This window comes from Bombina bombina, chromosome 6 (assembly GCF_027579735.1).
Source record: "Bombina bombina isolate aBomBom1 chromosome 6, aBomBom1.pri, whole genome shotgun sequence".
Lineage (NCBI taxonomy): Eukaryota > Metazoa > Chordata > Amphibia > Anura > Bombinatoridae > Bombina > Bombina bombina.
The window spans coordinates 524149185-524162734 of NC_069504.1; the positions used below are offsets into that span (position 1 = coordinate 524149185).

At 37.1% G+C, this 13550-nt stretch overlaps 1 long non-coding RNA gene across 1 annotated transcript in view; it reads right to left on the reverse strand.

Annotated features, from left to right (window-relative positions):
* Positions 1–7469: 7469 nt before the first annotated feature.
* LOC128665154 (uncharacterized) overlaps positions 7470–13550 on the reverse strand; it is a 47956-nt gene continuing 41875 nt past the window's right edge. Inside the window, exon 5 of the long non-coding RNA XR_008403008.1 lies at positions 7470–8068. This is a non-coding gene — a long non-coding RNA (uncharacterized LOC128665154). The remainder of the gene's footprint in view (positions 8069–13550) is intronic.

Here is a 13550-nt window from a genome sequence, read left to right on the forward strand (position 1 = left end):
GAACACTTATGTAAATATATATATAGCTACTCAAATCTTACAGCAGCCTATACCGACTAGGAACTAATACGCTTTTCTTAGTGATACTTTAATGTGGCAATAGTTGGTAACAGTGTATCAAAATATCAAGCACATGCCTATAACTCCTAGCCTGTTCAATTTAAACGGCTACAAGTATATAATAAGCAGAACTATTCACTGTTATAACTATATGGATATAGCTGGTGGGTGCGTGTGACCTTATGGTTGCAGCCATTTAATATTGATCATATATTAGTGATCTTAGAGTAGTGATAACATCAAGTAATTCCTGTAACTATACCCTTTAAACCTTGTTAACTACAGATAATATTGTTGTATGGCGGTACAGCCTAACTGATATTGCAAATGGAATATAATAAGGGTCATCCATTGGGTGATTATCAGGATTCTGATAATTGAATTCTTGCTAATATATTTAATCCACAGCTACTATAATCCACCTAGCTCGCATAGGTTTACAACTAGTGCTCTGATTTGGTAGTAATAACGCATATACTAACTATCATATTAATTTACTGATAGTAACGTTAGTACTCTGTCAGTTGGTCCTTATAATATTCATAAGTGAACTCCAATACTCAAAGTTGCTTATATTTTATCACTGGTATAGTTACGGTTCATACTGTGACCTTTATTATTACATCCGGTATATAATCGTGGTTCATTGCTGCTAGCATTTTAGTTTTAGCTTACCCATTTTTTTAATCATTTTCTAATAAAGTTTTACATTTTGATTTTTCCATGATGTCAATACCCCAGTTTCAATAAACATGTAATGGTCTCATTTGAGTGCTTATATAGTATCACCTTTTTGTTTCAGTTCCTTTAATTGATATTGTGAATGCTATTTCATTGATACTTAGCACAAGTTTACCACAGTGTATCTGATACAAGACCAGATAAATTTAATCTGAATAGTTACAGGCCCTAATATTATTAACAGTGATGCCATCAATTTCTTCTTTTTTAGTAAACAACATTCTCATTTTTTTTAATTTTTAATATTATGACTCAAAATTATATATGTTAGTACAACATATAAGTACATATGTATTATAATTCAAAAAAACTTACGGCTAGATTACGAGTTGTGTGTTAAGGTAAAAAAGCAGCTTTAAGAGGTCCTAACGCTGCTTTTTCCCTACCGCTGCTATTACGAGTCTTGAAGGTTTAGGGGCACCGCACACTTCTTTGGCCTTACTGCAAAACGACTTACGTAAACTTCATAAAGTCTTTTTTCTATGGGACTTCCATAGCGCCGGTATTATGAGTCTGTCCTGGGAGGCCAAAAAGTGAGCGGTACAACCTACCCCGTCAAGAGTCCTATCGCATTTAAAAGTCAATAGTTAAGAGTTTAATGGTACAACGCCATAACATAAAACTCATAGCTAAAGTGCTAAAAAGTACACTAACACCCATAAACTACCTATTAACCCCTAAACCGAGGCCCTCCCGCATCGCAAACACTTAAATACATTTTTAAACTCTAATCTGCCGCTCTGGACACCGCCGCCACCTACATTATATTTATGAACCCCTAATCTGCTGCCCCCAACATTGCCGCCACCTACATTATATTTATTAACCCCTAATCTGCCACCCCCAACGTCGCCGCCACTATAATAAACATATTAACCCCTAAACCGCTGCACTCCCGCCTAGCATACATTAGTTAAATATTATTAACCCCTAATCTGCCGTCCCTAACATCACTGCCACCTACCTACACTTATTAACCCCTAATCTGCCGCCCCAATGTCGCTGCCACTATACTAAATTTATTAACCCCTAAAAAAAAGTCTAACCCTAACCCTAACACCCCCTAACTTAAATATAATTTAAATAAATCTAAATAAAAATTCCTATCATTACATAAATTATTCCTATTTAAAACTAAATACTTACCTATAAAATAAACCCTAAACTAGCTACAATATAACTAATAGTTACATATTGTATCTATCTTAGGGTTTATTTTTATTTTACAGTCAAGTTTGTATTTATTTTAACTAGGTACAATAGTTATTAAATAGTTATTAACTATTTAATAACTACCTAGCTAAAATAAATACAAAAGTACCTGTAAAATAAAACCTAACCTAAGTTACAATAACACCTAACACTACACTATAATTAAATACATTTACTAAATTAAATACAATTACCTAAATTAAATTAAATTAGCTAAAGTACAAAAACAAACAAACACTAAATTACAGAAAATAATAAACAAATTACAGATATTTAAACTAATTACACCTAATCTAATAGCCCTATCAAAATAAAATAAAAAACTAAATAAAAAGAAACCCTAGCCTAAACTAAACTACCAATAGCCCTTAAAAGGGCCTTTTGCGGGGCATTGCCCCAAAGTAATCAGCTCTTTTACCTGTAAAAAAAAATACAAACAACCCCCCCAACAGTAAAACCCACCACCCACACAAACAACCCACCAAACTAAGCTCCCCATTACCCTGAAAAGGGCATTTGGATGGGCATTGCCCTTAAAAGGGCAGTTAGCTCTTTTGCAGGCCCAAACCCTAACCCTAACCTAAAAATAAAACCCACCCAATACACCCTTAAAAAAACCTAACACTAACCCCCTAAAGATCGACTTACAGTTCTGAAGACTGAACATCCATCCTCAAGGAAGTGGCAGAAGTCTTCATCCAACCGGGCCGAAGTCCTCAACGAAGCCGGGAGAAGTCTTCATCCAAGCCGGGCAAAGTGAACCTCCAGACGGGCAGAAGTCTTCATCCAGACGGCATCTTCTATCTTCATCCACCCGACACGGAGCGGCTCCATCTTCAAGACATCCAACGCGAAGCATCCTCTTCATCTGATGACTACCCGACGAATGAAGGTACCTTTAAGTGACGTCATCCAAGATGGCATCCCTTAGATTCCGATTGGCTGATAGAATTCTTTAAGCCAATCGGAATTAAGGTAGAAAAAATCCTATTGGCTGATGCAATCAGCCAATAGGATTTAGCTCGCATGCTATTGGCTGTTCCAATCAGCCAATAGAATGCAAGCTCAATCCTATTGGCTGATTGGATCAGCCAATAGGATTGAACTTCAATCCTGTTGGCTGATTGCATCAGCCAATAGGATTTTTTTCTTCCTTAATTCCTATTGGCTGATAGAGTTCTATCAGCCAATCGGAATCTAAGGGACGCCATCTTGGATGACGTCACTTAAAGGAACCTTCATTCGTCGGGTAGTCGTCGGATGAAGAGGCTCTCCCCGTTGATTCCTATGCGGAAATCATGCACAAGCACGTACGACCAGCTCACCGCTGACTTAAGCAGCGCTGGTATTGGAGTGCGGTAATGAGCAAAATTTTGTTCAACGCTCACTTCTTGCCTTTTAACGACGGGTTTGTAAAAACCCATAATACCAGCGCTGTAGGTAAGTGAGCGATGAGGCAAAACTGCTCGTTAGCACCGCATAGCCTCTAACGCAAAACTCGTAATCTAGCCGTTAGTGTTTCCATTTATATATATTGATTCAAAGTTTAACTTGATCAAAGTCTCTTTTCACCTGCTTGTGTGGTGTTCTTGATTATTTGCCATTTCCCATGTATCTATGTACTGCAGTTCCTATATATTTTCTTTTTTAAAACTGCAAAATTGCACTCCAAAATGGAAATGCTGAAATGTATTATTCAGCTGCATAGGCTACCAGAGATCATCAGATCTGAAAAACTTAGCAAATTTATCTCTTCATTTTAGAGAGAATTTTTTTTTTATTCTGTGAATTCAGTATTTTTTTATTATCCACTTACTTTCCAAACTTGAAACTAAAACACTATTTTAAAATGACAAAAGCCCCTTATTATTATTATTAAAAGGTACAGTGTAGTCAAAATTAAACTCCCACGATTCAGATAGGGCATGCAATTTTAAACAGCTTTCCAATTTACTTTTATCATTAAATTTGCTTTGTTCTCTTGGTATTCTTTTTTGAAAGCTAAACCTAGGTAGGTTTAAATATTAATTTCTAAGACCTTGAAAGCTGTCTCTTATCCCAGTGCTTTTTGACAGTTTTTCAAAGCTAGACAGCGCTAGTTAATGTGTGCGATATAGATAGCATTGTGCTCATTCCCGTGGAGTTATTCATGAAGCAGCACTAATTGGCTTAAATGCATTTCTGTCAAAAGAACTGAGATAAGGGGGCAGTCTGCAGAGGCTTAGATACAAAGTAATCACAGAGGTAAAAAAGTATATTAATATAACAGTGTTGGTTATGCAAAACTGTGGAATGGGTAATAAAGGGATTATCTATTTTTTTAAACAATAAACATTTTCCAATAGAATATCCCTTTAAAGGGACACTAAACCAACATTTTTTCTTTCATGATTCAGATAGAGCATGCAATTTTAAGCAACTTTCTAATTTACTCCTATTATCAATTTTTCTTTGTTCACTTGCTATCCTTATTTAAAAAGCAGGAATGTGATACATAGGAGCCGGCCCATTTTTGGTTGAGAACCTGGGTTATGCTTGCCTATTGGTGGATAAATGTAAGCTTCCAATAAGCAAGCACTATCCATGGCGCTGAACCAAAAATGGGGTGGCTGCTAAGATTTACATTCCTGCTTTTAAAATAAAGATAGCAAGAGAACGAGGAAAAATTGATAATAGGAGTACATTAGAAAGTTGATTAAAATTTCATGCTCTATCTGAATCATGAAAGAAAAAAATTGGGTTCAGTGTCCCTTTAAGTCTGATATAAGATTTGAGAAATTTTAGCTTTGAGAGTTTCAGTGTTGATTCTAGCGCAGTTCACTGTTCATTTTAATTGTCACACAATCCCCTTGTCAGCCCAATAGATCAGAGGGAAAGCTGTGAGCAAAGCAATGTCAATTCAGTACTTTCAAATTTATTTCCCCTCAGTTTTATGGGTGGGCTCAGACGACCCTTACTGCTACTCAGTCTGCCACTAGTCAAGGTAGCAGTAGGCCCTGCATATCTCTTAAGCCTGGTGGACATGGGAATGCATCCTACAGCAGATTTTGAAGATGACTCTGCTGTTTAAACTTCCGCTGCTCCTCTAGATGTTTAAGCCAGGGGAGCAGATATTGGTCTTTTAAATTATATTTGACTCCCCCACGTCCACTCATTAGACAAGTAAAAGAAGACATGGTCTCTGCAGTGTTAGTGATGGTGCTGGTACTACTGGTGGTGCTGGTACTACTGGTGGTGCTGGTACTACTGGTCGTGGTGGTACTACTGGTGGTGGTGGTACTACTTGCGGTGGTGGTACTACTGGTGTTGGTGGTACTACTGGTGGTGGTACTACTTGCGGTGGTGGTACTACTGGTGGTGCTGGTACTACTGGTGGTGCTGGTACTACTGGTGGTGGTGGTACTACTGGTGGTGGTGGTACTACTTGCGGTGGTGGTACTACTGGTGGTGCTGGTACTACTGGTGGTGCTGGTACTACTGGTGGTAGTGGTACTACTGGTGGTGCTGGTACTACTTGCGGTGGTGGTACTACTGGTGGTGGTAACAGTGGCGAAAGCTGGAAACATAGTATACTCTAACCGACTATATTATTCTGTCATAAAATTTTAAATTTTATATTATTAGCTACACATTTTTATTTTTTGGTTGGTGCCCCCACTGCAATAACAAATATGGTTTCAATTAGCCAGCCACTGACAATGATTGTTATTAATTATTGTTGTTGTTATATATTTTACACACAAAGGAAAAGGTATGCTATGTAACAAATACGGTTCTGTAGAGAGCCTGTACGCAAACTACCATATACCCATGGTGCCCCCACTGCAATTTCCAAAATATTATTTCAGAAAGATGAGGAGTACTAGCAATATTTATATAAGGGCCAGATTATATGTGAAACACAAATTAGTACTCCCGCTTGTGCATTAACACTGCTGGATGGAGGCTTTTTGCACAAATCGGGTTGCGCTCGGAAATGAAAAAGTTTTGTGCAAGCGTAAACCCAACTCACAAAAAAATGACCTTGTTAACTTCTTCACCCATAGAAGTCAATGGAGAGTGAAAAATTAAAACAACTTAACATCTATACCAACACGCTAACCTGACCGTGTATATTCAACGCTAAACCCGACATGAAATATTAATATTTCCCATTCCAATGTTCTTTACATTGCAGAATATGTTCTATTTATTCTTAAAATACCAATTTCTACATCTATCTGTATACCCCTAATATATGTTAGTTCAAACATGTTTTCAAGTTTTTAAACATACTGGCAAGTGAAAAGAAAGCTAAAACTGCCTTGTTTCACTTTAAGGCGGTTTTCACTTTACAGCGGGGCTCTGGTCCCTAACTAGCTGTATGAGCAGGGTATACCTGTATACATATATATATCTATCTATATCTATTCCTATAGCTGACATTACCCAAGCAGATCTGGGTAAAGCCCGCAATAATGTAATTCCCCCATCTACACAATTTTTTTGCCTCATCCTTGGGAGTTGAAGGAAGGCGTCCCGCCGATCCTCTGGCATCCACCCCAAGTGAACCTTGGGGAATGGGGTTTATAAGGGGGCTTCGCCCGCCTTGAAACCTCCAGGCGGAGGCACAAAAGATGGTAAAAATTGTTTGAATTACACTGCATTGTACAGGAACGAAACTACAGGGGGTGTAGAGGTCGCAATTGCGACTGGGCCCCCAAGGGTGGGGGCCCAGCTTAAATTTTTTTTTTAATGAAAAATGTTGACCTGCCACTGCCTGCACTGATATCATGTGAGTGTAAAATGATGCTTCACTAGTGTCTCTGACTACAGAGGTTAGTGTTTCTTTTTTACCCATTGGTGTTTATGTGTGTATGTATGTATGTGACTGTGTGTGTATTTATGCATGTATGTGTGTGTGTGTATATGTTTGTTGAACCAGCAAATTACAGACCTTGTTACTACAGCCATCTCACCGACAGATTACAGACTGTGTCACTGACTCACTATATACAGTACTGGTGAGTTAAACAGTGTCACTATATACAGTAATAGGGGGTCAGACAATCTCACAGACTGTGGGCACAGGGTACCTCCTTTTGCAGTCATGTAATCTGATTCACATTTTTTTCAGTGTTAAATGTAAAAAAAAAAAAAAAAAAAAAAAAGATATGTATCAAATTCACTTTTTTTGGGGGGTGGGGGCCCTTCTTAAATTCTTGCACCTGGGCCCTGTGGTTTCTAGTTACACCTCTGACATTGTATATATGTTTGATGTAGTGACGCGATGCACTCTGAGGAGATTTATAATGTTTAAAGGGGTGTGTTCAAATAGGGCAAGGTGATTTAGAATCTTACTGTGAATATTAATATCTGTCAGATGACTTGGACAAATTCTAAGTCAAGATATCTTGTGCCGAGAATGAAGTGTGGGTCTGAATAATTAAGTTAAATAGATGCAGAACGATATAAAATTCTATAAAATTGCAAATAATTTATTACAAAAAGTTAAAATTGTGGATCCACAATGTTATAAACAATCTCTTCTAAAAACAACAAGCATAATAAAGAGCTGAATTCTGTTATGTCAATAGTAGATATGCGTTTCTGAATGTCTTACATCAGCTAGTGATTACTACCAACGTAGTTTCTTGCCTTCTTGTATGCAATGGGTTAGTGAGAATGAAAGGAGTCTGTGTGTTAATTCAGTGTGCCACTAATTGGCAAGTGAATGCAATACAAATAAAACAAATAACAATGTTCCATTCGACAATAATTCCTATGTGTTTCAAGCTAATGAGGTTGATAATCAAAAAATGCTAATCATAAAAATGCACGTGCAATAAAAAATATAAAATTCCAAAATAAAAAATTTAAAAAGGTGTGGCAAGGTGACAAAAATGATGAGTTCAATGCAATAAATTAGGTCAATTATATATCCAATAAATGTGAAGGAAAAGAAAGTCAAACTTGTTTCCTGGTGGTGAGAATCCTTGCAGTGGATTTTCGATGATAAAAGTCGTGCTGGATCCTGATGGTCTCTCAGTTATCCAGATGAATCTCTTGAAGTGTCCTGTGAATATGCAAAATAATAGTGTTGATTGTACAAACTCTGCATAGAGAATGAAAATATGCTTACCAGCTAATAGTCAACGCGTTTCGTCCCTCTCTAAGGCCTTTCTCAAGACTAAAAACTGTCTGTAGCTGGTGGCCATATATACTAATCTCTTGCACCACTCTGCATAATTGTAGGCGGGGCCAAGCAATTGTGGTTATTTACATTCTTGTTTGTTGTAATAAGAAGTCTTATTAAACCTTTATAAAAAATATGTATGAAAATATATATATATTTCCACTGATATCTCTATATATAAATTAGCTGCCACTTTGTGTAAATCACTATGTTTATGGATCCACTTGATATCAACTATCGATTGTAATTTGCCCAATTTAATTGGCTATTACATCATATCCGTTTTTCTCTTATTGGTCAATGGGTTATTTACGTGTGGGAGTGCCGTTTGTGTGTGTCGTGCCCTCTTAATGCTGATTGGTTATGACCTCATATCTGAATGATCGTCATTGGTCTGGCTATTGTTTACTATTTACACAGCCCGTGTTTCTGACAGCTGTTTGCTTTTATAGCGTTTGTGTCCCGCAGCTGTTATCGTGAACTAACATAACCTATGCACGATATGATGTTAATGTTATCATCCTTTAAAAACGAGATCTGAGTTTGCATGTAGATGAATTGATCTAATCTGCCTTGGTGTCTATTTCAATTTGGAAGAGTAAAATTACGTTGTGGTTATGCATCTCGTATATCCAGTGAGTGTTCTCTATGGATTATATTGATCTTTGCATTTCGTGTATCATTATGTTAGTGTGATATTGTAGGATCAAGAGGAATTTTTAGGATTTTCTACAGTTCGTGTGACATTTTGTTTTTCACAGTCCTTATAAATTATTGTCATAAATAGTGTGATTAAAGAATAGGGTTGATAGGAATGACTATGACTAAAAAGGGTGATCTCTGGTAGATGCAAATAGGCTAAGTGATCTATTGGTCACCGGCCTCTAATTTTCAATCTTTATAAATTTATAAATTTTGTGTGTCAACCTATGTGAGGGATAGGTATTGTCACCGGTGTGTGTTAAATACATCAGATTCCCTATTACGTGAGGGATGCTGCCCAATCGGCAGTCTAATCTAGCCTGTTAAGTATAGTTAATGCACAATTGTGCACAATGGATTTTATAGAGAGATAGAGGGGTGAGTCCGTTCTAGGTAAAAATTATATACATAAACATGAAGAATAGCATGAGGAACAACAAAAGACTTTAAAGGACATAAAAGAGTGATATAAAAACAGTAAAAAAAAAAAAGATTGATAATTAAAACTTACTCCTTAATGGAGTGCTATATATGTTTATATACATATATGAAACATATATAAAACGTTGTATTGGAAAGAGGCTGGCATGGTTTAAGGACATTATCTAGACCAATCTTACAATGGGTTTTGAAACCAATGGGTTTTACTAGATTAAACTAGTACCTGAGATGATCTTTCAGGTAAAAACATATAGATGGACTGTCTCGCATAGTATTCTATAACATTTATTATGGGAATTATGATGGCTATGTATAGGTATATACATGTCTAAGTCTCTAACAGTCATTGGGATTATTAGTGTAGAATATAGACCGGAACTAAGTTCGAGCGAATGGAAAAACAGTTCCACAAATCATCCATGAACTCTTAATGCAATTTGTGGTACAGAAGCAAAATAAGAAATATAAACCTGGAGATAGGAAGCATCTCTACTCTTATGTCTTACTCTATTGATGTCATTAGTAGCAGCAATGTACGCAGAGGTGGACATCTAAAGGGTGTCTAAGTCGGACCCTTAATCATGTCTTTGTAACTCAAATACAATATGTATAATAGTATTGATGTATAATATATAACGATGTCTGAGGAGGGACCAATGTTCATTACAAGGTTGATTGGTTATGAGAGATCGGGATTATGGAGGCCAAGTGTTATACATTCTTTATCTAAAGCTTTGTGTAAAATGATGTATAAAATATGCAGGGGAGAGGGAGATATCTAAACCATTTAAAAAAAAAACATTTAAAACATTTAACCTGAAAATTAGTAAAATTAAACATGTCTACAGGAAATGTTATTTTATGGGTAGTCTCTTATGTGTGGATAGTCTTAGAGCTTTAGGAGATGGATAAGGTCTTCCTTGTTATTGAGACCTTTGGATATAGACAATCAAGTTGGAATATCCATTTAGATTCTGATGTCAGGAGTTTCCTTTCAAAGTCGCCACCCCTCCAATTCTTTCTGACCTTTTGTATACAGATAAAGCTTAGGTCTTTTATATTATTAGTGGGGAAACAGGAAGGCGCCAATAGGGTGATAACGTATAGACCCAGACAGGTGAGTATAAGGAGAGAAAAGGTACTCACAAGCAGGGCGGCACTTGAACGTGCCTAACCAAGCGGGCCGGGACCACAGCGTCGCCCGGGAGACTCACAACGGCAACAACACCAATCCTCAAGCCGGACCAAGTTCCGTGTGGCCAATCAGGAACGCTGGATGATGACACACCTCCCTCTTCGTATGCCGATACTGAACACAGGCATAGAGGGTAGGAGACAGGAACAAACTGTGTAAGGCTCTCCCGAATACCGAGAGCTTGATTCACACAAGCCAACAAGCTTAGCGTGAAATTTCCTTTCCTCTATCTATATGAGGTGACCTTTTGTCAGACGCAGCTTATTGTACTCCTGTATTCAGAAGCTCATCTCTGCAGAAGAAAGGTGACTTTGCAGACAGGGTGTCTCTTTGGGGTCTCTAGACAGAACTATCTAAGGAGACCCTCCCCAACATATGCTTTGTATGTGTATTTCACAGCTGCCAAAAAAAAAACAAAAAAAAAAACATCCTTTTATATTACCCTGATGTTTGGTTGAAACGTGTTTATATAGGACTGTATCTACATTTAGTTTCTCTATAAGCAGTATGTGTTCTCGCATTCTATCTTTCAAAGATCTTGAGGTTTGCCTAACATACTGAAGTCCACATGTACATTCCATCAGGTATATGACCCCCTTATCCTACATCTTATAAGGTCTTGCATTTTAAATACTTCTTTGGTGTGGTTAGATTGGAATATATCTATTTTCTTGCCACATTTGCAAGCTTTACAGCTTGTACAAGGGAAGAATCATTTAATTATTTTCCCACGGATGTTGTTAGTTCCTGGCTTCTTGGTCTTTTGTATACTTGGTGCCAGTCTATTCTTTAAGTTGTCTGTCTTCCTATAGATAAATCTCGGTTTTAGGGGTAGTTTGTCTCTAATGATATCATCTTCCTTTAGTAGAGACCAATGTTTCTTGAATATTCCTTCCAAGATGTGTCTATTACTTATAAATTCTTTAATCAATGGGGCATTAAGTAGTCCATCTTCTTTTCCTGGTCCTTTGTAATCTTTGTATTTCATAAGCTCTGTCCTTTCCATCCCTCTCACTTCCTCTATTTTTAGATCCAGTAGATCTTCATTGTATCCCCTTTCAATAAATTTATTTTTTAGAAATGTTGCTTGTTCTTCCCATTTCTCTAGGTTAGAGCAATTCTTTCGGGTTCTTAGAAGCTGACCTTTCGGGATGTTGTCTTTCCATTTTCTGTGGTGACAGCTTAAACTGTGAATATAGTTATTGCTGTCAACTTCTTTAAAGTACGTTGATGTTTCCCATCTGCCGTCTTTTACTTCTATCCTTAGATCCAAAAAGGTAATTGTAGTTAAGCTCCATTCGTGTGGGAATTTCAGATTGGAACTGTTCTTATTCATCACTTCTATCGTATATTTCAGATCTTCTGCTGTTCCTTTCCATATGATTAAGATGTCATCTAAATATTTGTGGTATAGGACCAGGTCCGCCCTGGCTGGGCATGATTCCCAAAAGATCTTCTCCTATTTCCCCATATACAAATTTGCATAGCTCGGCATGAACCTGGTCCCCATTGCTGTGCCACAGATTTGCTTATAGTATTAATTGTGGGTAAGAATATACTGTATGCTGTCCAATATGAAGTCACTCTGTTCTTTTTGGAACTTCTGGGTCATTCTTGAGAAAATAACCTATGGCTTCCAGTCCTTCTCTGCATGGGATGCTTGTATATAATGATGTTACATCACAAGTTGCCATTATATATCCCTCTTCCCAAATGATATTAACCAATAGATTCAATACTTGTGTAGAATCTCTTAAGAATGAAGGAAGTTGCCGAATGTATTTTTGCAAGTTCTTATCAACATATTCTGAGAGGTTGCTAGTTAGTGAACATATCCCAGATATGATTGGTCTGCCTGGCAGATTATGGAGGCTTTTATGAATCTTTGGCAGATGATATAGTACTGGGGTAATTGGATATTTTATATTGATATATCTGAATTCTTTTTCATTTAGTACTCCCAGTGTTTTTGCCTTTCCTAATAGGTTTTTAGTTCTTTTTGGAAATTCTCCACAGGATTACTCAGAAGTCTCTAATATGTGGTCCGATCGCTTAGTATCTGATTATTCTCTTTAGTGTAATCATCTTTATTTATCCCTCCTCCTTTTTCAGCCGGTCTGAATGTCAGTTTGTTGTTGTTCTCAAGTTCTTTGATGGTCTCCATTTGTGTCTTTGACAAATTGTGTTTCATATTCATATTCTTTAATTTCTTTGGTTTGATATTTTTTATTTCATTACAGACCATAGTTTTGAATGTCTCAATTGCGTTCCCTTTGTTGTTTGTTGGGAAAAAATTGTACTTTGGTTTAAGATCTGTGTGTATAAAAGGATCTTGTTTCATGCTCATACTATAGCTTTACATTGGGCTTTACCCACAGCCGCTTCGGTAATGTCAGCTTTACCTGGGTAATGTTATGATTACCCAATATATATATATATATATAGCTCCGGACAAAGCGCACTCCACAGGTCTTAGCAAACAAGTAGTCACTTTATTGTGAACGTTTTCGGTTTTAACAAACCGTCCTCAGACAAATAGTGAGAAAAGAAAGAGCACTTACCCACCACCAGACATATACCCTCTTGTGTAACAAACTGTCCGACACTCTTCCGTGGGTGCGAACATCTGGGGCAGCGTATGTTGGTTCTGGAAACTGTTAATAACATAATTCGCAGCAAAACTTAACAAGCATATGAATACACAGAGTTAATATTATCATACACATTGCGCCTGTAGTAACAAGCACACAGGGTTACTATGGTAACACGTACAACAAATGCCAATAGGCAGAGACAACAAGTGCAATCGATAAGATCAGCCAAAAGACCGTGCCAAGGGGTTATAGTAGAAAAGCACAGTAATATAACAACTTAAATAAAGCAATAATAAACAGCAATAAACCATTTAGATCTGTGTTAAGGTAAGCCATATATGGGAAGATCTATTGAAACTAAACCCCACATTGTTAGAAATGGAATATTCCAATAACTGTCAAGTTGGATCCCTAACAAAAAGGGACAGAT